The sequence below is a fragment of the Marmota marmota genome, unplaced genomic scaffold, assembly GCF_001458135.2.
Source record: "Marmota marmota marmota unplaced genomic scaffold, marMar, whole genome shotgun sequence".
In the NCBI taxonomy this organism is placed as follows: Eukaryota; Metazoa; Chordata; class Mammalia; order Rodentia; family Sciuridae; genus Marmota; species Marmota marmota.
Window position 1 is genome coordinate 4,506,477 of NW_026000051.1, and position 21,751 is coordinate 4,528,227.

The following is a 21,751-nucleotide window of genomic DNA, read 5'->3' on the forward strand; positions in this document are numbered from 1 at the left end:
ACATTTTAGAAAGTCTCTAGTTATTGCAAAAATTTTGGGGTGAACTGCATGTATGAAAATAATCTGTAATTAGCTTACAGATGAAGTGCATTGATTCCTGGATTTTGAACAGCAGCGGCCACCATGAACCAAAACACTGATGCTAAGACGAAAATAACTAGATTATCAATTTGACACAAATAGAGGAAAATGATGATAAAAACCAGAGACATGCCTGGGGGATGCATGAAGAATGACCCATGTCATGAAGGTGGTATGTGGGCAGAGCCCAGAAGGAACCAAGTCACCCCTCAGACCCACCTGCTCCTCCAGCATGGCTTCTGCTATCCAGTGAGGCCGAAGCCCGAGAAGCCTCCTGTGTTGAACACAGTTGGGCCTGAATGACAGGGGAAGAGGGCAGAGAGCAGACAGTCTGCCATCTGACCACTCTGGAGCTAGAAGCAAGGGGCAGGTGGGTCAGGTCTCCTCTCACCTGAGAGCACATGGGGCCCTTGGTTAATCTTCCAGGAGAAGTGTCCAGAGAAGAGATTTTTTCAAATAAGTGCTCTGTCCTTAAACACAACACTGCCTCTTCAGGAGTTCAGTGGTTCATGAAGATTTTTTTTTTTTTAAGCTGGTATTGGGGATTGAACATAGGGGTTTTGCACAAACAAATTATCCACTCTAAGTACAATTTTAAAAATATTTAATTTTTAGTTGTGATTGGACACAATATCTTATTTATTTATTTATTTATTTTTATGTGGTGCTGAGGATTGAACCTAGGGCCCCGCACTTGCTAGGTGAGTGCTCCACTGCTGAGCCACAACCCTAGCCCTCTAAGTACATTTTTTTTAAAAAAAATAAAATAAACACTTTTTTCAGTGCTAGGAATGAACCCAGGACTTCGCACGTGCTAGGCAAGCCTCTACCACTGAGCTATATCCCCAGCCCCATGCAAGATGTTTTTTAATCTGATCAATCCAGATCTGTATTCCTGAAGGATGCAGCCAGGAGGAGAGTGAAATGAGGAGGTAGCTAAAGGGGAGCAAGGAACAACCAAGAGGTCAACAGAGAGAATGGCACCCACATCTTAATAAATATGAATAGGTTACATTCCCCTGTGGAAAGAAAAAAAGACTCAAGAATTAGGAACATAAATGAAATTCAACTAGTTGAAAAAGCCATCTATTATATACAATAAAACAATCATGAAAAACAAAGGTAAAATAAAAAATATTTTAGGGGCTAGGGATGTACTTCAGTGGTAGAACATTTGCCCAGTACCACCACAAAATAAAACAAGATGAAACCAAAAACACACATATGTGAACACAAAAAGAGAGAGAGAACAGTTGTATAAAATGAAGTACCCACTGAATGCTTGTTATCAGGGAGAATATTCTCTCTCTCTCTCTCTCTCTCTCTCTCTCTCTTTTGGTGGTGGTGGTACTAGGGATTGAACCCAAGGGTGCTCTACCACTAAAGTATATTTCAGCTCTTTTTATTTTTTATTGTGAGACAGAGTCTTACTATTACCCACATCAGCCTCAAATTTGCAAGCCTCCTGCCTTAGTTTCCCCAATTGCAGGGCTTATAGGTGCACACTGCCACACCTGGTTTCTCTATTCTTCTGATGTTTCAAGAATTATGTACTTGGGGCTGGGGATGTAGCTTAGTGGTTGAGCACTTACTTAGTTAGTATGCACAAGGCCCTGGGTTTGATCCCTCGTGCTGCATAAAAGAAATTATTGGTAAATTGGAACAACAACAGAAAAAAACAGTGAAGGAAGAATAAAATCATAAAGTAAAACTTAAGAAAAAGAGGCATCAAATGAAAAAATTAAAATATTATTGTTTAGGGAAAAATAGAATTACCCCCCAAAATGGACAATTATAAATATTTATATAATGAATAATAATATATAATTATACAATAAAACTATTATAAATAGGAGTTAATAAATAATAATTATAGGGGGGCCAGGAGTTCAGCTCAACACTAAAGCACTTACCTAGCATGTGTAAGACCTTGAGTTCAATCCTCAGTGCCACACACACACACACATAAATTATGGTGGGAAATTTTAGTATGCTTCTCTGACAGATCAAGGTAAAAACTAGTAAGGATTTATAGAAGAGTCAAATAATAAAATTAATAAGCATTATTTAATAGCCATATGTTGAACTTAGCAAGGTACAGAGAATACACAATTAAAACATTTATTAAATTTTAATAATAAAATATTAAAATTAATATTGAACAAAAACCACAAAAATTGTATAAAATTCCTTAAGACCAAAAAAACCCTGTAAAGCTGTATAGATCATGTTTTTGTATAATGCAAGTGAGAAATCAGTTCAAAAGGATCAAACAATTGGGAATTCAAAATATACACTTGAAAAATCTTGGGCTGACTAGGAAGAGTCAAACTGGACGTGATTCAAACCCGCCCAACAACAGGGACAGGATGCACCACAGCATACAAAGCCCTAGATGTTCTCTAATGGGAAAATTCATATTCTTAAATGCTTTCATTACTAAATAAATAAAAAAGGACAACAATAAGGAACTAAATAGGAATCTCTAGAAGATATGAAAAATAACCATGAAGTAAACCCAGGACCAGCAGGGACAGGAATCAGCCAAAGACTGAAGAGGGCAGTGCAGAACGAGGAGGGCAGTGGAATTGGTAGACACATGGGAGCAGGGGACAAATGTGTGCGGTGAAAAGGAAGAAAATCAAATACGATGACAAAGTAGAGAGAAATTTTTTTAAAAGATCAAGAGAATGCAATGTGAAACTATGAGAATACCATGAAAACTTCGATGAGTGAACAACTAAGAAAACACACAAAGTAAAAATTATTTTAAAAAGGGAAGAAACTTGAATCTGCCTATCTATCACTATTAAAAACCCAAGATAGCAGAACACTGCCCACAAAGGCCGCCATGGCCTGGGGGGTCTTCTGAAGAGGTCAAGGTCCCGTCTTCTACATGCACCCACCCCATGATGGCCACAGATGTTTCCATAGAGAAGAACTGACAGATCTTTTGCATGTTTTGGTGGAGAAAGTCAGCAAAAGGGAGTTGACATATATTGAACATCAGCAATGCTAAGGAAAGAAGGCAGAATGTTTAATTTATTTGGTCCCACAGCTCTGATTGGGTCAGACACCAAATGATCAGATCCCAAGGATGATATCTAGTAGACAGAAAAAGGAAATGACCAATTATATGGTCAGTTGGCAATTCCTTTAGAATTCTTGCTTTATTTAAATTTATTTTCACTTAACTAAAGTTAAAAAACAAAACAAAACCCATCCCTCAACTGCACTAGCTCCACTTCAGGTGCTTGACAACTACACGTGGCTACTGCACTGGACAGTGCAGCTATAAACATTTTCGCAATTGCAGAAAGCTACACTGAACAGGACTGACCATGCTGGGCCTTCGTGCAACTCTGAGATCAAACCGGTTTCTCATCTGATTTGTTAAATACACTAAATGGTAGTTATCTGTGTGAGTCAATGCTCTGAGTGGGCTCTGCCTAATCTCAGCCACACTGTAACTGACTCACACAACAATGAACAGTGTTCAATGTATTAGATGTTTTATTTCAGGAAAAAAATTAATATCTAAGCAATAATATCCATTTGTAGAATTTAAGAAATTTATGGGCTGTGGTTGTGGCTCGGTAGTAAAGAGCTTGCCTGGCACGTGTGAGGCACTGGGTTTGATTCTCAGCACCACAAATAAATAAAGATCCATTGACAATTAAAAAAAAAAAAGAAAGAAATTTAATAGAAAATAGGAAACAAGAGGGGCTGGGGTTGTGGCTCAGCGGTAGAGCACTTGCCTAGCAAGTATGAGGCCCTGGGTTCGATCCTCAGCACCACATAAAATAAATAAATAAATAAAATAAAGATATTGTGTACAACTAAAAAAATAAATATTAAAAAAAGAAAATAGAAAACAAGAAGCAAAAAATGTAATTAACTTATCACTAAATAAAAATATCATTTGTTTCCTATTAAAAACAATTAAATGAGAATCTTTCTAAAATTAATATGAATACATACTTTCTCAAAAACAAAAATCTCTTTCCCCTCTACTTTACTACTTTGTCTCCTGGGTTGGCATTTGTTCCCATCCTAAATCTGTCTGGGATTACTGTGATTTCTGTTTAGCATGCACTGTGTAAGTGGCATTCAAGTGTATAAACCACAGAACAATATTTTTACTTGGTAAAGAATATCTCAGAAAGATTATGTAAAGGGCATCTTTAAAAATAATATTTTGTATTTTCCTCCAGATCTCTTTTCTTTAAAATGAGTGATAGTAAGTGCAGAGATTAGGACCCAACTGACTGGGTTCAAATCTCAGTTTTACATTTATTAGCTTACTGGAAAAGACACCTGATCTTTCCTTGTTACATTTTAGTTTCCTTATCTCTAATATGGGGATAATGACTATATCCACTTCTAGGTTCACAGAGAGAATTTGATAATGTAATATATATAATAATCCCAGAGTAGCACCCAACGTATCAGGTGCTCAATAAATATTATGCTATAACATGTGTTATTATAATAATATGACATTGATTAATATAAAATGCTGATTAGTATTAAATCACTAATTAGTGGGTTAGTGATTAAACTGCCTTAATGCTGGATTTAAACTCTTGGAAGATCTGTTTAAACATTGATTCATCTAGTAGATATTACTGAGAACTTGTTTTTCAGGGCCTGTTCGAACTGCTGGACTAATAAAGATAAATGCAATATGATCCCTGCCCTGGAGGACCACAAATCCTAATGGGAGAGAAAGACTATACATGTAAACAGATAAATCACAATGCAACCTGGTTAAATGCCATAACAACAGAAGCGAGTTCAGGGTGCTGGGGGAGGTCAGAGGCTGGAAAGACCGGCTCTGCCTGAGGCAGCGGTGGAAGGCTGCATTGCTATAACACAATTTATTCTGGCACAGGACCTTTGAGAAATGATTTCCAACATAGCAGGCTTTTTAAAACAGCAAATACTTGTCAAGAAAGCAGACCGCTTGACCCTGTACATACAAATCTGCCTGTCTGTCTGTCTGTCTCTCATACACATACACACACACATACTCACTCCTGACTTAGAAAGAACTGTTCAGAAAGGAAGAACATTTAAATGTATGCATAAAAATAACTATGGGCAGAAGGCATTGTCCCTTCGCTGGTGGGCGCTGCTGAGTCCTCATGCTGAGCGGTGCTCCCCACCAACTTCCCCCCTCCCATCTCTGTCTTTCAGTTCACTGCTGGAGGGAGGGATGGGGGAGCCAGGTTCAGGGACAGAGGTGTGTGTACTTTTCCTCCCACTCTTCACCTTCTGCCTGTGCCAGGGACAGGAAAAAGATTTGGGAAGCTGAGCAGCTGAGTGCTGAGCACCATGATGCCTGGAGGAACATCATCCAGGAGGACAGATAGTGACTGGAAGAGAAGCAGTGAGAACTTGGCCCTGGGCTCAGGCCTTGCTTATCATCCTCATCCTGGCCACCATCCTCAGCGAGCTCCACATCCATCATGATGATTTTGCCAATGGCCCGAGCTCGCCCTTCTGCCTTCTCCCACTTAACGACCTCGCCTGGCTCCAGAGCTTTGCCACCCATCCTAAGACTCCAGCAACGCCCTCCCCCCACACTGGCACAGTGCCTGGCTAACGCGCTCTGGTCTTTTGGTTCATGGCCTCCAGACTTGGGGTTAATGAAGTTAATGCTGCTCTAACTTATGCACAGGCCTTGCCTACTGCTGACCCCTCATCAGGCCCTCAGAGTCATGACCACCCAGTCACCCCCCACACACTCTCACCCCTCTTCCTGTGTTCACAGAAACACATTTCCACAGGAGCAGGCCTGCAGCCAACTCATCCCACTCAACTTAGGCTAGCTCCTCTGGGCCACGGCCCAGGGCTTCCCTTCATTCCTGCTTCCTTTCCCATCACAAGTCCACCCCATCAACCACTAGTCACCTCTCTAGAACACCCTCTCTCCTGACAGATGGCCTTGCTGCGCAGCATGCCACCATTTGTGAGGTAGGTCAGGATGGGCACTGTCAACAAACTCTCCATCTCAAATGAACTTGCCTCAGTTTCCAAATTCAAATTTATCTGGCTAGCAGGAAACACCTGTGGAGATCCAGCGCAGAAGATGCGACTCATGAGTGAAGGCCGCCTTTCATCCTACGGTGAAATATCAGAACACTCTCTGCTTCTCCATGACCAATGGGGAGGAACCGAGAGATGCATCTGGTGACTGGCTTTGTTGCTTCCAACAGAACCAATCTGGTTAATTCTTCCCTCCACTATCGCATTTTGGGTCAGAGATACTGGGTTTATATGAAGAGCAACTACATTTTGAGGTATCCCACCCACGCCAGCACCTCTTCTTCCCTTCAAGAAAACAACGGGCAGGAAGTGGGGAGGACTCTTTCCCAGTTAGAACCATGGAAACATCCAAGCCTCCTGCTCTGCCAGCAGTCTTGAAGAAAAAGCAAACGAATTTCACAGAGCCCAAGATCAAGTGCCTGAGAAAGAAGCTTGCCCAAAGATGTTTTGAAAGGCTAGGAGGAAGCTTATCTGTGGAGAAACTAAACAGTATCATAGGAATACAGGTAGGTGTGCAGAATGAATGTTTGAATGGCCATGGCAAGAAAAGCAGGAAACTCTACGTATGTGCAGAATTCAAATTAGTGTCTGTCATCAGGATCAGAGGTGTCAGTGATAGGGGCCCCCAGATGTGAAAGATGTCCCAGCTGAGTCAGGAGGATCGCAAGTTCGAGGCCAGCCTGGTCAACTTAAATTGACTCAGCCTCCTATGGGCCTGGGCTTATATGTGGGCACTGCTATGCTTGGCAAGACCACCCGTTTTGAAGAAGTAGGGATAGTGGCAAGAGAGAGACCAGATCAGCAGGCTTATTAGAAGGATGAACTAAGGTATCTATTGTGGTATTTTTGTAATCTGGTCAGTTAATAAACAGAGCCTACTGTCAAATTTAAAAAAGAAAGAAAATAAGGGGGAAAGAAAAAAGATTCTATTGTAGAAAATGCAGTGTTTATAAGCCAAGAGCCACAGATAGGGAGAGAGACAGGTAGAGTCCTGGGGCAGAGTGCTGGGGAGAACAATTTTGCCTACATGCCAAGCTGTTGGCCTCACCAAAGGGAGAGGCATATAATCTGCATCTTGTTCTTTGATCTAGAAAGCTGACATTTTCTCAAGCTTATGTAAAGAGCTAAGCAAACATTACTTCAATATTCCTCTTCCAAACAGACTACTTTTTGTAGCCCTAAGCTCCCACTGTATGTAAATTCTGGAGCCACTGGTTCAGATCAGCAAAGAGCCAAGCACAGGAGAACATCCTATCTCATGCCAGCAGAGCTTTACAACATAAACACCAACTGGACGCTGGAAATCGATCAGGAAGCTTTGTACAATCACTGGCCACGCAGCTGTTGAGCTCAGAGAAGCTACAGTCCTCAAAGGACAATGACAGCAGAGGGCCAGTGATACACTCTGAATGCTGAAGAAATAAGGTCTGAATAGCTTTTTGTTTTTGTTTGTAGATATTGTAAGAAGGGGTATAAAAACCCCCTTCAATATAGGAGCTCTGGAAAATCGCTACATATGATCCTGAAAATTAAAAAAGGAAGTATAGCTTTAATCTTCCCCCCACCCTCCACAGTGCTGGGGAATTGAACTTTAATACATCCTCAGCCCTTTAAAAAATTTTATTTGGAGGCAGGGTCTCACTAACTTGCTGAGGCTGGCCTCAAACTTAAGATCCTCCCACCTCAGCCTCCTGGATTGCTGAGATTAAAGGTGTGTACCACTGCACCTGGCCTTTGAATCAGTCTTTACTACAAACTCAAAATAAAATTTAGAGAAGCAATTGCTGCCCTCAAGGAAATGGAAAAAAAATAATCTCTTTGTAATAGTATGTAAAGGTTCTACACATGTTGAGATAAAACAAGCCCAAAAAACACAAACGGAGGATGAAAATCTTCACTGGAGAGGGAAACAAGTGTTAACCTTAGAAAACTGAAACACTGAGCTGTGGGTGGGGGATGCCCACCTGGAATCCCAGCTACTTGAGGTTGGGGTTGGGAGGATCATCCTGGGCAACACAGCAAGACTATCATCTATGAGAAAAGAAAAGAATAAGTATAACAGCATTTTTTAAAAAACATTTTAGATGCTAAACACAGAATGAAAAGGAACCAAAATAAAAATTTTTAAAAAATGAATATAAGGAGAAAAAAAAAGACAGTCATGGAAGAATAAGGAAAAAGATCTTTATTGTTTCAAGGTGGGGGGGGGAGCAATAATTAAAGATATAGTAGAAGAAAATATTCATCCCTGACTAAAGACCTGGGTCTAAAAAGCACAAAGATACATATTTCAGGCAAAATTAATCAAAACAGAAATGTGCAAAGAAATTATGGGGATTTTTTTTAATAAAAGAAAAAAGAACAAAATTTTGAAAAAATTTCAGGTAGGAAAGGTTACTAAGGAAGAAAGAAAATAAATTGGAACTACTCCTGTTAAGTAATCATACTGGGTTGAATAGCACTGCTCTACCCCATTCAGGTCCATCCTGAACCTCAGAACATGACCTTATTTGCAAATGGGGTCTTTTTTGCAGATAAAATTTGTTGAAATGAGGTCCTACTGAATTACTATGGGACCTAACTCCACAACTCTGACTTTACAAGAGGAGAAGGAGGTTCAGATTCAGTGGTGCAGGGAGAAGGCCACGCGAGGACACAGAGAAAGTGGAATGCAGCTGCAAGCTGAAGGGGGTCTGGAAGGGTAGGCAACCCCAGACGCTGCAAGAGGCAGGGAGGAACTCCTACCCAGAGCTTTCGGAAGGAGCATGGCCCTGTAGAACCTTGGTTTTGGACTTTAGCCTCTAGAACCTTGAGGGAATAAATTTCTATTGTCTTAAGCTGCTTAATTTGTGGAAATCTATGATAGCAGTTCAGGAAATGAATACAGTAACAGATCGATATTTGTGAAGTTCTAAGAGAATAAGGCAGTTGACTCAGACATCTTAAAATCAAGTTGTTCTCATGGAAACTGTAACTCAGTCATTTCCAGATATGTAAGGATTACAGAAAGTACTGTCATGTCCCCTAGCACACTAACCTGAACCTGCAGGACAAGCACACTTACTTAGAACCACTGCCATTCACTTGTATTGGGGAGGTCACAGCCGATGTAGTCAGACGTAAATAAGAAATATGAGATTTGGATGGAGGGAGACCAAGTTGTTTGTGGAAGAGTATCTATGCCTTCAAAAGATGATACTTTGTTTTTAAGTAAAGAAGCACAGTAAAATAATAATATATAAAATATATAAGTCCATTTTATATATAAATTTAATTACTGAAGGGACATACCTAAATCTTCATAGTGATTATCTATAGGTGGCAAGATTACGGGTGAATTTAATTTTTCTCTCTGTGCTTTTTAGTACATTTTAAATGTTCCATAATAAGGGTAAGTCAGAATGCACATATACATATACAAAGGATGAAAAGCAATATAAAAAAGTAGGAAAAATAATTTATCAGAAACCACATTTCTAGCAAAACTGATTGTGTAGCTCATATGTGGACACCCAGCAGTGAACTTGGTGGCTGCCAGGGATTCAGTTAAAAAGAATCCTGACCCTTACTAGGACAGGTAAGGAAGGCCCACAAATTATTACAGTGTGAAACACGATGGGTGCTGGAGGAATGCGAGAACTGCAGGGCTCTGGAGAGGGAAAGGTGATTGGCCACAGGGAGGCCAGGAAAGGCGGCCAGGAAGAGCAGGGCCTTGGCAGGGGCAGGTCTCAGCAGGGCGTTCTAGAAGGACGGAAGGTGTGAGGCGGCCTCAGAGGCCAGCGTCACGGCAGATAATGGCCTGTTGGATGGATCCTAGGCCACGTGAGCTGAGGCTCAATGACAGGTTGGAGCGAGACCATGGAAATTCTGAAATCCTAGGCTAAAGAGCACCTAGTCGGTTCCCTAAGCAGAGGAGAGATGCTGAGGGTGACGCTGCCGTTACTTGTTGGAAAGCATAAAGATGACACTGCCAGGGCTGTCCAGGATGAAGGTCCTCTTATAGCATCAAGGAAGGCAAAGCTCCCAGACTGAGGCGAATGACATTTGAGAACGTGGACACACTAGGTAACAGCACACTCGTTTACATTTCTTTGAGAAGTCATAGAGTCAGGAAAAGTCCCAGAAGCTCACAGGAAATGGAAATGACACAGAAGTCACCCAGAAAAAGGAATACCTGGAAGTGAACCAGGCAACATGGAAGTGAACCAGACAAGAAGAGAGAGGTAAGAAACACATAAGGAAATGAAAGTTACTTTCAAAATGGAAGATGCATGCCACTCAGCCCACTCCAGATGTGCTGATCAGGATGTGAATTTTAAACAAGCCACTCAAGGAATTTGTGGGCACAGTGGAATTTGAGGGTCACTTATAGCAAAGGCACAATCTACTGTGGATAAAGGGTGTATGTGGGGGCAGTTGTGTGGCACTGGATAAGGTAATCTGCCTTTCTGCAACTCAGTCACCTCAGCTGTAAAATGGGGCAATAATGGTACATACACCTTTCTGTAGGCAGTTGTAAAATTCAAATTAGTTTACACATCGAAAGCATTCAAAAGACTTCCACCGGCCATGCACACTGGTGTGGATAAAGAGCAACCTGGCCATGGAATCTATTTGGAGTACAGTCCCAAGAGGGTTTGGCAGGAGATGGGTGGGCCATGGCTGGTTTCCTGTTTCTGGAATTAGCAACACAACACAAGGCAATGCCATCTATTTGGTGGTCTGGCATGGGGCAAGAGGGATGACAGTAAGTTCAGTTTGGGGCACATTGAGGTTTGGTTGCCACTGGGCCAACCAGTAATGATGTCCAGGGGGCATCTGGGCAATGGATCCAAAGATAGAATTCTGGACTCAATATGTGGATCTGGGAGTCACCAATCTACACTGAAGCGTGGGACTAGGGAATGTCACCCAGAAGCAAGCAGAGTGAGAACAACACCTGGGACAGACGGGAGGAACATCCGCATGAAAGGCCAGGCAGAAAAGGAATCCCTTGGAAACGCTGAAAAGGAGAAGCAGGGAGACACCAAGGAAGGAGAGAGTTCGGGCAGGGGAGAGCGTGGTCCCATGAGGCAAAGGTGGAGAAACGCCGGTTGAATTTGGTCTTTGGTGACCTTGGCAAGAGAAGTTTCTGTGGAGTGCAAGAAGGGGAAGCATCAGAAGGAGAAAATCAGGAGGGATCAAAAAGAGAAGGTGCAAGACGCTGGAACATACTCCCAAAGCAGTCAGCACGCTCTCGCGTGGGTGGAGCAAACCCAGGTTGAGCCTGCAACACAGCAGCAACTGCAATAGGCCAGTTAAGAAGCTGGGCCCCAAAGCACAGCATCTTTTGCCCAGGGTAACCGCTTTAATTAAACCAGTAAAGTAAAAAAATATATATATTACTCATGGCTCAGCAGTAACAGAGGGATGAGAAACCTGAGCCCTTTTTGATAAAGCACATGCAACAGGAGAAACTGGATTTTTTTCATGATTTTCCCTCAATGGGAAAAAAAAAAAGCATACACATTATAGATATTCCTCTCTCCAAGAGAGAGGCAAAGAAGATGCTCCAACTGTGGGGTAGCTGTGCATTCGCAAAGGCGTGGCTTTGCCGGAAACAGGAGAGAGCCTAAAGGAAAGGGTCTCAGTTTAAAGGCACCAAGAGAAACTTCAGTGCTCTTGGATCCACAGCCCCGGGGGAAGTTTCTCAAGCTGCCTGCCTGGAGCAGTTAGTAAGTGAAAGGGGCTACATGTCTGCAGGCCAGACAAAAGAGCTCTTCATGTTCAGAGCCTGTGTGGTGAAAGGTTGGCTAAAAGATAAATTCCTTTCCATCTTTGACGACACCAAAAGAAGGACAAGAGCAGTTTTCAAATTCTGTGTGCCCAATGCCTCAGCTGAGATGGGAAGACTTGCCTAAATTCAGAAGAAAACGGGCCTTTTCTAAAGGCAGCTTTCAGAAAACTGAGAATACTTTCTACTCATCAGAGCAACATCAAAGGCATAGAACACTCCACATTTTTATCAAGTCGACGATATTTTTTTCTACAACAATGAGAAATATTGCTGAGCCTGTGTTACTGGTATGAAAGTCGAAGCAGGTATATGAGGGGCATGGTGGTGGGCAGGGGACATTGTGGTACAGGAAGATAAGTGGGGCACTGGAAGAGACTACATGTCGGAGATGCTCAGGAAAATTTTGCCACTGGAGTGCACAAGAGATCACAACCAAGGAGGAAACTGGTCTCTCTCTCTCTCCTGTGGTGAAGAATTAGCCAAGTAAACAATGCGCTTCACAGTTTGCATCTCTGATTATGGGGGCAGGGGCCTGTTAGCTATCATGCTGTTGATTAAGAGTAGCCGTGTTTACTCAACGATCAACCTAATTTCCTTAGAAAACACTCTGTAAGCAATTTGAAAATACTTTCATAGTATAGCAGGGTACCACATGTGACCAGGTGAAGGCCACTGGAGTCAAAGAACAAAGACCCCAGGATACTAGCAGAAGCAAGAAGTAGTACAGAGACACAGAACACATGGACCTGAGGAGGAAAGACCTGGACATATAGGAGGCAAAGACCTATGTGACCTCTGAGGAGAGCAAGAGACACCCTGACCCACAGGAGGCAGGGAGGGGGGGCACTGGAAACTCTTGTTTTGAGAACGGAGACCATGCTGGTGACAGATATCATGGAGATGGCTCTTCCTGGGAAGGACTGGAGGTTCTGGTATTCATGTATGGTGTGTGTTTAGCTAGGCCATTTGGTACAGGTCTGTGCCTCAGCTATCCATGTCATTAACACATGGCTCAGTGCTCAAGATGGTCACCAAATGGCTGGTCAGATGGTGCTAATTCTGCCTGCATTTTGTTGATCCTAGGAAATGAGGTCATAAAATCACACTGTAGAAAAAAGTGGGGTAGGGAAGAGACAATTGTCCAAACCATTCCCTAAAACTGAGCATGTTGATGGCAGACTGAAGGATTATGTTGTTAAGGGCTGGATGTAGAAATACCTTGTGTTTATGCTCTATCTTATGTTCAAAACAGGATTGAAAGCAGCTTAGTGAATGATATCTTACTCAAAGGATAAAATTAGATAACAGCACACTCAGAACAAGGGTGTATCAGATGTGGATAAACAAACTGAAAACAAGAGAAAAAGATGAGCAGGCATGTTATAAAGCCTCTCAAGGTTACCAGAGGCAAGGAAATAAGTAGGGTCCTGAGATTTCTAGAAGCCACTGCAAAAAGGAAAAATCCCTTCCATTTACAGGATCCTCTCTGCTTATAAGGCTGACCACAAGCTTCCCAGAAGAAGCATGGGGTACTTTTCCATCCTAAGAAAAGTTTTTCTCCTAGGTTCTCTTAAAGGAGACACTGTGTGACAGGCTTAGAGAGCTCCTCAGCAGCATCCTCCAAGACATACACCATCAAGACTCGTCAGGCTGTTCTCCACTCTGTCCATCAAAGAAGATGAAAGGCACAAAGCCAAGGCACAAATCAAGAAATGCAAGTCTGCGAGAGAGCAGGAAAGGTAGGCCAAGTGTGTGTAGCTGTCTTGGGTTGGCTTGATCCAGGTATTAAATTCAAACCATTTGAGGCATGGCCATCTCTTTGGATAACTCTTTATGAACATGCTTCTTATAACCAAGCTTTTGTTAAGATTTGGACAGAAACAGTTTGAAATGATACATTTGAATTAAAAGCTAAAGCAGGGTGCTCTGTGCTGTTGATTAAGAGCAGCTGTGTTTACACAACGATCAACCTAATTTCCTTAGAAAACACTCTGTAAGCAGCCAGACCATAAGAATATGAGATTGTACCCTAAAAGATTAGGTGTAGGGGGGTTAAATGTCACTTCTGGCACTTGCTAGCTACGGGACTTTTCTGAGATCATCAGCAAATGGGAATCCATTCAATGTCCACAAGTGTCTTCTGAGCAGCTGTCGTGTGAGGCCTAATCAAATAATACCCACCTCTGATGGTTGTTACTGAGGATTAAATGAGTAAATGCATCTCAAGGATTCAGCATAGCAACTGGAACATGGCAAGCACTGAATAAGTGCTCAAACTAATAATAACGACAACAAATTAATAACCATAATAGAAGATTTATGGCTCCATTCTAATGCATAAATAAGTATATGATTAAGATCTTCAAATTCTACCCACAGAAAATGGTTGCAATAATTGTAGCCTGGCAAAGTTTCAAAGTCAGCAAGACCAATCACCCACAGTCAGTAAAAACATCAAGAAGTATCATCAGAGTTCTGGACCACACAGAACTGCTAGTGAGTGTGCCCAGATAAACATGTCTCAAGGTACCAGAGGGAGCTGACCTGCTATGTGAGATGCAGGCTCGAGCCTGTTATACCAGAGAGCATCTGCCAACACTGGGATGGCTGTAGTCCTTGAGGTCTTGGTGTCCCAGGGGAAGATACGCTGGCACCTTCACTAATCTCTCACTTTGGTGATGCCACATAGAATACGATTTCTCCTGTTAATGCCCATGTGAACAAAAAGCCTACTGGACTCTGAAGAGAGAATAAGACTGCGCTGAGTCAGGGATGCCTGAGCGGCAGCTAAGTTACTCATTAGCAAACTATCCTCTTTCTGGACACCAGTCCCTCAGGCATAATTCAAATTTGTGCTTGAGCAAAAATATAAATTACTACATATAAAACTTTGAGAGCCCTCAAAGAGTCAAAACTTCAAACATTAAAATCTGCAGATGCCAGGCATGTTCATTGTCAACCATTCCTTTGATAGTCATTAGATAGCACAAAAGCCAGATGTCCTTTGAGGCCACTCTGAGTTCCTAAGAACTAAATCCCACCCCTTTCATAGGTTTGTTTCCTCTGTGGCAGGGGAGCATGCTTGTACCTCATCCAAATTCGGGTCCGAGTCATTAAGAACAAGTTTAGGGAGGAATGGACAATATTCCCCCTTGTTTTATCCTGATCCCAAATTACCTACAGATGGTGACCTCCCAGAAGGACTAAGAGATAGGGGTGCATGAGAATAAACAGCCTGATGGGACAGGAGGGGAGAGGTCTATATTGTGCCCAGACCATTCATCATTTATGCCACTCAGTTTCTGCTCCATCAAGTCGAAGGCCGAGAACAGATCAATAAAAGCTACAAACAATTTTGTGCTTTTCCTGACCAATTTCGATATAAAGTGATGAAGAACGGTGGTGGTACAATGCCTGTGCCTTGCGGGATGCTGCCACGGAGACCAGACTTGTAATTTATCAGGAAGAAAGATGGTGTGTGTTTTAGGTGGAATACACCACACCTAATGAGTCTAACTGCATTGGCAGCAGGGGTAGGTGTCAAAGAGGCTGTTTTCCTTTCCTTTATTAATTTTTCATGGGTCAGATTATTCTCTAATTTCACCTGATCATTCATTCATCTAATCAATACTCACTAAGTAATGCTAAGCCTTGTGCTTGGTACTAGGGATACCATGGCAAGCAAACAACCATGATTTCTATTTCTCAGGGAGCTCATAATCCATATCCTTATTTATGGGATTAGTCAAAGTGTCAGGGAAAAGAGTATACCAGCAGAGGGAGAAATGTTCACCAGGTGCTTGTAAATAATCTACCACATGAGAAACATTTTGAGGTTTCAGCCCAGCTCCTGCGTTTAAAACTGATGTGTCTACATCGTTTTCAGAGAAAATGTGCCCTATCCACAAACTCTGTTGAGTAGACAGTTCTAGAAGATCATGCATAAACCCCTCTACCCTGAGCAGTGTTTGAATCAGTGATATATACCTGTAAAAAGAGGAAACAATCCATAATATTCTACTTGAAATGTTAAATAGACTACAATGGGAAATGTAAATGTTGGAGACTGGGGGTCTGGAAATCAATTTAGTAATAAAATTTTATGAGAATTTAGCATGTGCCAGATTCTAGAAATAAACAGTGAACAAGTCAGACATGGATCCCATCTTCACCTTGAATGGAGAGAGTAGTAAATAAATAAATAAATGAAACACATAGAAACTGTGGTAAGCAATGTTCAGAGAGTATAAGGGTGCTGAGTTAGAGGACAGCACAGCAGGGACACTGTGGAAGAGGCAGGGGCTGCTTTGAGAAGGGGGCGTTTAGGCTGAAATCAGCCACAGGAAGCTCTGGGGAAGCCCATTCCAGGGAGAAGAATTAGCAAGGCAGAGTCCTGGGACAGGGAAGAACTCAAGTGCATTCTAGGGACCAATGAGGACAGAAATTGAAGCACAGTGAGTGAGAGAAGGAAGAGAAAGGCAGAGTGGGGCGTCTTGCAGGGCACAGTAAGCGTCCAGATTTGAAGCGTACCGAGCAACCAATGAAGGGGTTCAAGAAAGAAAAGGCATTGTGCTCTCAATATTTACAAACATCATTGTCATAAGACAGACATATTGACTGATGAGAGAGAAAAGAAAGCCAGAAAATTAACCCTTGTGTATAGGGTCAGTTGATTTTTCAGAGGGGTGCCAAGATCATTCAGTGGGGAAAGGACAGTCTTCAATAAATGATGCTGGGAAAGAGGTGTGTGTCTGGGGGCAGGGCAGAATAGAGGTTAATTGGATTAGACAAAGGAGAATGAAGGGAAGGGAGCGGAGGTGGGGATAGGAAAGACAGTGGAATGAATCAGATGTCACTTTCTATGTTCACATATGAATATGCCACAGTGAAACTCCACACCATGTACAACCACAGAATGGAAAGTTATACTCCAATTATATACACTATGTCAAAATACATTCTACTGTCATGTATAACTAAAAAGAACAAATAAAAATTAAGAAAAGACCAATAGAGGGTGGGAGAAATAGCCCTGGGTTCAATCCCCAACACCCACACACACACAAAAAAAGAGCAATAGAATGGCCTATCTAAATCTACCATATGAAAAAATACTAGATATAAATGGATAATACAATACAATCTAAAATTAGATGTTTGGGCTAGAGGCACAATCCCCTGGAAGAGTATGTGCACAGAATGTACAAGGAACTGGGTTCAAACTTCAGCACCACAATAAAATGCAGATGTTACGGTGAGATGATGTTGAAAACATAGCAGAATATGAGTCTCCTGACCCTCCCTCTATTTACAGATCCACCAAATAAACATTTACTCATATAAAAAAGAAAATGGGGCTAGGAAAGCTGATCATCCACACTCAAGAGAATGAAGTTGGACTCTCAACTCACATATATATGGAAATTAAAATGAATCAAAGACAAATATAAAAGCTCAAACTATAAAAATTTTAAGAAAAACATAGGGGAAAATCTGCAGAATAGTGGATCTGACAATGAGTTTTTGGATGTAACGTCAAAAGCACAGGCAACAAAAGAAAAAATTATAGATAAATTAGATTTATCAAAACTTTTCAAAAGAACTTTTGTACATCAAAAAACATTACCTAAAAACTAAAATGATAAATCAGAGATATCCCATTCTTATATCTGATATGGAATTAATATCCTGAATATATAAAGAACTCATACAACTCAATAGCAAAAAAACCCAAGAAGCCAATTTAAAAAATGAGCAAAAGACTTGAACAACCATTTCTCCAAAGGAGATACATAAATGACTTATAGCATTAGAGAAAACAAATCAAAATCACAGTGATTACGTCATGTACATATATGACTGCAGGACTGATATGATTCTACAACATGTACAATCAGAAAAATGAGAAATTATACTCCACCTATATATGATATATCAAAGTTCAAAAATACATTCTACTGTCATGTATAACTAATTAAAACAAAAAAAATTGAAAATCACAGTGAAATATCACTTCATGCTCCTTAGGATACTATTGCATATAAAAAGAAAAATAACAGGTTTTGGCAAGAATGTGGAGAAACTGGAACCCTTGGGTACTACTAGTAGAAACAGAAAGTGGTCCAGCCACTGTGAAGACTAGGTTGGACTTTCTCAAAAAGGTAAACATGGAATTACCATGTGATCTGGCAAACTTGACTCCTAGTTAATATATTCCAAAGAATTGGAAGCAGGGACCCCAACAGATATTTGTACACCAGTGTTCAGAGCATGTATGATTAATAGCTAAAAGGTAAAAACAACCAAGTCCATCAACAGAAGAAATAAATGAAATGTAATACATATGGATATACATGGAATACTACTTGTCCATAGAAAGGAAAAGAAACTCTGATGATCCCATAACAGGAAAGAACCTTGAAAACATTATGCTGAGTGAACTATCTCAGACACAAAAGGAGAAATTTCATATGATTTCACTCATATGAGGTACCTAGAAGAGGCAAATGCCCAGACATAGCGAGTAGAGTTGAGTCTACGAAGAGCTGGGGAGAGGAGGGGTGGGGAGTAGTGTTTAATGGGTACAGAGTTTTAATTTGGGATGATGGAAAATGTTCTGAGAGCGATTAGCAGTGATGGTTGCATAATATTATACATCATATTGCCCCTGAATTATATATTTAAAAGTGGTTAAAATGGTAAATTTTATGTTGTACATACTTTAGCACAATAAAAATGAAAGAATACACCCACCTGTCTGGCTGCTGGCAAAAAGGGACCAGAGAGAGATGATATGCAGTCAGGGGAAGCTATGTGTGGAGAGAATGGTGAGACACAGAGTAAGGTAAAGATGAGAAATCATACAGGCCAGAGAGGAACAGACAGAACAGCTGCTGGGCGGCCACAGGGGGCCCAGCTCTGCACTTCATTCCAGGGAGACTCATCCATGTCTTTTCAGTGAATTACTTTATGCTCAGCTAGACTGACTGCCTCTGGGCTCCTTGAAGGAAGAGGAGCCTGATGAAGGCTGGGAGCACAGCTGAGAGCCAGGAAAGACGTTGCCTGGGACGCCAAGCTCAGGCAGCTGGCTTCTGAACAGGACTACAGCTCCAAGAAAGCAGGAGACATGGCATCCCCTGCCCCTCAGATCCTCGCATGGTGTCTGCACATGTAGATCTTCAAAAGGGGCTGGGGGTGGCTCAGCAGTAGAGTCCTTGCCTGGCATGGGTGAGGCACTGGGTCTGATCCTCAGCACCACGTAAAAATAAATAAATAAAGGTATTGTGTCCATCTACAACTAAAAAAAATATTTAAAAGAAAGATATTTATCCAATGAAGGTTAAGAATCTCTCCCATGAGTTTACAGAGATCTAGGATTCCAGGCTCTCACTTACCAAATTCATATCAATGGCCACCATAGGAATTTAAGTCCCTAATTTTCCCATTACTGCTTTGAATGGCCACACTTAGCTTTTCACAAAGACTTATACCTAATTTGTTCAAAGTCAAAGTCTCTGCTGACATTTCCATTTTATGTAATCCTGAATACTTTCCATAAAATGTGAGTTCCAGCATGTTCAACATTTATTGGATTCCCAATGGTTTCCCTCATACCAGGTAAAGAAAAGTTAAACCCACTTTCTTATGTATATAGAACACATAATAGTTTTTAATTTCATAATACAGTCACCCTCCATATCCATGGGTTATACATCCAGGGATTCAGTCAACAGTGTATCAAAAATATTTTGAAAAAAACTGCATCTGTGCTGAAGATGTAGAGACTGCTTCTTCTTGTCATTGCCTAAGAACCCAGAGAGTACAGAATTAGTTACCTGGCATTGTGTCTTACTAGGCATTATAAGCAATCCAGGGAAGATGTGAAACACATGGAAGAAGTGTGTAGGTCATGTGCAAACATACCATTTGATATAAGGGATTTCCCTCACATTTTAGCACCCAGTGGGAGTCCTGCAACAAACCCCCTGCAGACATCAAGAGAAAACTGTACTCTATTATCCAGAGGTGAGAGAAAATATTGCCTTCCTTTCAAAACACAATGTCAGAATTTCAAGAGAGTCTTAGATAGCAAAGCTGGAGTTCTGCTCGTTTCCTTTTTCTCACTCATTCCAATCACCAGTGCATACGTTACTTCTAACATGGGAAACTAGAAACAACCTGATTTTATAAAAAGAGGGACACTTTCACAGATACTCATTTATCACCAAATTGGGCTATCATGCTCAGATTGAGATGGCAACTCTTTAGAAGGAGACATTTACAAAACATAGTTAACTGAAAAGAGAGGAATGCAAAAGCAAACATGCAATTTCATTACAGTCATCTAAAAATGAATTTTGTAGCTATAAAGATTATGAGGTACCGAAAGGAGATGAAAACAGTTGCTACAAGGCAGTGAGACTGTTTACGGGATTTAAAAATATATTTAAAGTTTGTCTATAAGATTTTTAAAAGTGAACTATGAATACACACACGGCTCCAAAATGAATGAAGATTTTTTGGCCAGGGCTAACAGATGCCTTGTCTGGGATTCTATAAGGCAGGGGTTCTTCAAGTGTGTTGCCTGGACCAGCAACATTACATCAATCTGGGAATTTGTAAGAAACTCAGATTAAATTTGAAACTCCGGGCTGGTCCCAGTGATCTGTTCTGATAAGCCTTCCAGGTGATTCCCATGTCTGCTCGAGTTGGAGAGCCACTGCTGTCAAGTACCATTCTGAGGTTCTATGACTTCCACAGGTCTGCAGGGTCCGCCTTTCTTCCCATGTTGTTTTCCCAAGCATCACTCTCACTGTTCACAAGAGCTCCATGCTACTTACTCAGCCAAGTGCAGGTCTTCACTGACAGCTGCACTCCTGCTGCTGAATTTCATCTTTACTGCTGCAGCCAGTAAACATGCACTGTACCCAGGTGTTAAGTGCTTTATTGTATCATCTCATTTAATCCTCATGTCAGCCTCACAAGGCCAACATCCCTATTGTATGGAAAATGGAAGCCAAAAGAAGTTCAAGATCACATCACTAGCAAATCATGGTTCAAGAATGACTTCAGAGCACAGGTTCTTTGCACCACTAAGGTTCAGAGAAGTAAAGCAATGGGCTGGTGATATAGGTATGGTAGGGCTGGCGTGTGGACCCAGGCCTGCCTGGTTCCAAAGCCTGTTTGCCTTGTATCCACTCAGCTCTGCTGCCTCACACTCTCTGCTAGGCAGAATCATCTGCTCACTGCCCTTGGAATGCATCATTGCCAAGAATCATGCTGCTTGCCCACATCTCCTGTCTATTCTCTGCCACCCGCCCACAGCCCACAGCTCTCCACGAGGCCTTCCATGTCACTTCCCTGAGATTCCTGGCAGAACGTTTCCCTCCCTTCTCTTGTCCCCCACCATGCTTTCTCTGTGTCCTGCTACATTTACCAATTCCCACTCTGAGTCACAGCACACAGCACACAGCTCCTTAAGGTGAGGCAGAGGTCTAAATTGGCATGGTGTCACCAGTGAGTGACAGAACAGGCACTGATTGAGTCAATCAATGTGTCTTTTAAGTGGCTAAATTCATTCTTTAGATATTTTATGTATCTTCTCTGCCCAGCTGGAAGACAGTAAGCTCCTGAAGAACAAGAATGGAATCTTTTATTTATTTTATATTTTCAAGAGTCCTCAGCCCTGCACCAGGTATACAGTCAAGTCCATAATATAAGCTTGAATTCACGTAGAATGCTGCTGGTGCACAAATCTGGTATAAATTTCTCTACTACTCAAACCCTGTAAAAAGGCAGCTTATGTTAACGGGATAATCAGGTCCTATACTAATGGATATAGCA

General features: G+C 41.5%; 1 protein-coding gene across 11 annotated transcripts in view; it reads right to left on the reverse strand.

Moving 5' to 3' along the window:
* The window catches only part of Garnl3 (GTPase activating Rap/RanGAP domain like 3), a 132,268-nt gene that overhangs the window by 90,543 nt on the left and 19,974 nt on the right, over positions 1-21,751 (reverse strand). The window lies entirely within an intron of this gene.